Here is a 4,020-nt window from a genome sequence, read left to right on the forward strand (position 1 = left end):
AAAATCTTATGTGCACGTCGTCGAGAAATATTCTTAGTTTTTCGATACGAGTCCAATAATGAAAGTTTTTATTTTTTTTTTACGACGAGTGAATAGTGAATCGGGATTTCTCGATAAACGTGTAGATCTCGTTTATCAGAATTTCGAGAACGAGCTTGTATTTTCTATATTTATATAGAATTACGAGTGTAATGAAAGTGAGTAGAGGTTGAGAGGGCGAGTAACGAAGAGTATGGGTAGTTAGTCGTTAAAACGAGACGAGACGAGACGAGATATTTAACGGCTAAATATCTACCTACCCTACCCTTGACCACCCCCCAAACCCCTTTCCCCTCACTTAACTCACGCAGCCACACACACAACTCACGCAGCACACACACAAACACCCAAAACACACACTAGAATTCACGCAAACACCATTGTTGAGAAGTTTGAGCTTTTGAGCTCCGATTTGAGCACCGAGACGAGCGCCGATCATCTTTTCGATCACGTATCTAAGTAGGTAAGATCTCTACCTACGTTTTGATGGTTTTCTTTTCGATTTTCGTCGACGTCGAAAAACGTCGATTCTCGACTTTATTTTGAAACGACGTTGGATCGTCGTGAAATTTTAGTATGTTGTTCTTGGGTAGATGTTGAGCATGTTTAATGAAGGGAGTAAGAACGGAACGAACCGTAGCTATGAAACCCATGAGGGCAGCCCCGTTTTTCACATATTAGCTTGTCTTTCGATTTTTGTTTGATCGTTTTGACTTGATATTTGTGCTTAGGGGTATGCTAGAATCGATATATATTAAATTCGTATTTTTCCAAGCACGAAAATTGTATAAATTTTTAGAGTATGATTATTTAAATTCGTGAAGTTTGAGACGTTGAATAATGAATATTATTGCGTATATGTGTTCTACGATATCACATGAGCATGCTAATTGATTTACAATTTATGGATGATAATTGTTGAACGAAATTAAAACTGGAATTCTGTCAAAATTTTACAGCAGTTTCAAGCTTATGTTTCGATGAGTTTTCATTGCTTGATGGCTCTGAAATTTTAGTATGTTTATCTATGATATGTGTATTTCGTTGCTGCAAAATTTCATGTCTTTTGGATGATGTTTGCTATTTTAAAGATATTTTGAAAAATCCTTGACAGATTCTGTCAACTATTGGTAGACTTCACAAAAACGTTTATATCTATTAATCCATGAAGGATTTTGCATCACCATTTTTTTTAAACGAAACTAGACTTCAATACTTTTCTAAAAACATAAGATTTCGATTTTTATGACCTCTGAAACAGAGCAGTTTATTATTTCAAAAATGCCCTGTTCTGCTGTCATATTTGTCCAACAGTAAAAGTGTATGAGTTTCATTGTTTATTTGGCAGATCATATGAACGTTTTCTCTTGTGAAATTTTAACCAAATCTTCAAGGATACCTTTAGTTTTGGATGATTAAATTTGATGGAATTTTATTAAGGTTTGCCTTGGTTTCTAATGGCCTAAACAAAATTGGCAGAAACTGTCAATCTTTGACAGCCTGCACTAAAAGAGCAATATCTCCAAAAACCTTTAACCTTTTTTGGTTAACTACCATTTTTAGAGTGAACTACACTTCATGAAGTTTTTGAGATCAATTGGTATGAGAGTTTATGATGATTGAGTTGGTTGTTATGAAGTTTTAAAGATGACACAAAAACAGCAAAACTTTCTAGAAAATAACTTGATTATATTTGTTTTGATGGATGATACGATATGACTAAATGGTGTGAGTTGTGAGAGTTATGATTAACGCACATAAATGTTGGTATCTGACACTCGAACAATTGGTGTCGAGTATAAATGATAGTTTACTGATAAAGAGTTTTGATGATTTTGAATTGTTTGGGTTGCGTTGAAAAGATGTCAAGATGTTAAGTTTTGAGTCGAGAGACGAGTTCACGTAGTGAGATTCACGCGTTGAAATCTCGTGGCTGACATGATATATGAATAGGTCATGCCGAAATTTTTAGTGAAATTAGAATTTGAGCATAGTCGATTCTTGTTGACCCGTGACTCAAATACATGCCTAATGGAAAGTTTAACTTTCTAATTGGTTAATTAGACGAGATGAGAGCGAATAGATCTGCTAAGAAAGTGGACTTTTCGATGTGTTAAATATTTCTTTTAATTGAAGCGCTGCTAATTATAACATAAGGATGTTATAATTAATGAGTAATGACGAGAGATAATAATTGTTATATTGATTAACAATCAAGAGAGATGAACATTAGAGATACTAATGTTTCATAAAAGAAATTAGATTATTAATCGAGGTTTCTTTTATAACTTCTCACCAATTCTTCATAACGATGAAGGTCCTTTTGGGAAGTAACGACTTGAGGGAGAGAGTGACGTTACTCATTGATACAGAGACACAACGAGGTGGGCATTACTTTTACTATACGTATATAGAGATCCCCTGCGTGTCGTAGGCCTCTTATACGAATGAATGCATGAGATGATTTAACTATTAATTTCAGTTTTATATATCTATCAAACGAGTTTAATGCTACCTTTGAACAAGTTATTTCGTTACAAATCTTTGAACTGGAAAATATTACAACTGTTGTCTTGCCATAAAATGTTTAAATTTTAGTATGATATCTATCTGCTTTGGCTTTGCCAATGATGCAATCGAATTCGGGTCCTGAGCAGTTGATAGCTATCCTGCCAGGGCTAGTGTACACCAGTGACCGTGAGTCATCTAGCGGGTTGGCCGGTCAAGTGACCGTGAGAGGTGGCCACCTCTCCGGCACACAGTTTCAGATATGATAGATTACAAAAGAACTTAGTCTGATCAGACGAACTTTAAGAATCACAAATGAACTTAGTAAGCTTGGGCCTTTTTAGCGAAAATCTCCCTTGCTGTACTGATTATGATGGCATGACAATTTATAGTTTTGAAGCATGTATTTTTATACCTAGGCATACGTGCCCACTGAGTGCTTTTGTACTCAGCCCTGCATATGTTTTCTAAATGTGCAGGTTGAGCTGATGTGATGATGGTGCTGCAATGAGCGGAGTCTCCAGAGTTGTTAATAAATAGTTAACCTGTCTAGAATATGTCTTCATACATATGTCTAGCTACTTTCCGCTGCAAGATGTTGTTGATGTTATAGTATGTTATGTCATACTTTGAGTCTTAAGAGAATGGTTGCATATGATGTATAACTTGATTAATGATATTAATTAAGTTTTATGCTGTCTTTCATAGACTGTTTTCAATTGAGTATTAATGAATAAAAATGACGAGTTTTATTAAGATGAGTAAGTTTTACGGCTATAAATAACGCCCATTTTCTTTCCCCTTCTTCTTTAACCCCATCCCTAGTCGTGGATCACTCGGCCTAACTATCCCTAGTTAGGGCGGGCTGTGACAGAGTGGTATCAGAGCGAAGGAAAGCTCTGAATTAGAAGTCTTGAGTTTAGTCTAGAATGAGTCACTAGACTAATAGTTATTAACAACCGTGAGCTCAGCGCACCATCACACCAGGCTCAACGAGGTATGTAAAATTTCAAAGTTTATTTGACGTTAAATTTTGAAGAGCATGATGTTGAGGTTATATGATGAGTTATGATGTTACACTTTAAAGGTGCATAGTTTGAGTTTGAGGATGACAACATGATTCATAATGAGTTATTATGTTGTAAGAGCATATGTTGATGTTACATGATGAATCATGAGAGCGTTTATATCATATGATGTTATATGATTGAGGATGCATAATTATGAGTTATGATGTGATGTATTTGAGATGTTTTGTGATGAGAATTGTTTGAGCAGTTGTGATAAGTCACGATGATTTAGATGAAGGAATCTAATGTCATTGTTAAGAGAGATTTTTTTTACTAAGTAGAAGGATGAAATGAGAACTTAGAGCTAAAGCTTGAGAGAATTAGCAATTGCTTTAAGTACTTGTTGGTTTGAGTTATGAGTTTGAGTTATGAGCTTGAGTATAATAGCATGATTAATGATGAG

General features: G+C 35.1%; 1 long non-coding RNA gene across 1 annotated transcript; it reads left to right on the forward strand.

Annotated features, from left to right (window-relative positions):
* Positions 1–341: 341 nt before the first annotated feature.
* Positions 342–3,299, forward strand: LOC131017642 (uncharacterized). The gene is made up of 3 exons (XR_009099731.1): positions 342–502; positions 2,357–2,423; positions 3,027–3,299. It is a non-coding gene; the product is annotated as an uncharacterized LOC131017642 (long non-coding RNA).
* The last annotated feature ends 721 nt before the right edge of the window (positions 3,300–4,020 follow it).

Source organism: Salvia miltiorrhiza, chromosome 3, assembly GCF_028751815.1.
Source record: "Salvia miltiorrhiza cultivar Shanhuang (shh) chromosome 3, IMPLAD_Smil_shh, whole genome shotgun sequence".
Lineage (NCBI taxonomy): Eukaryota > Viridiplantae > Streptophyta > Magnoliopsida > Lamiales > Lamiaceae > Salvia > Salvia miltiorrhiza.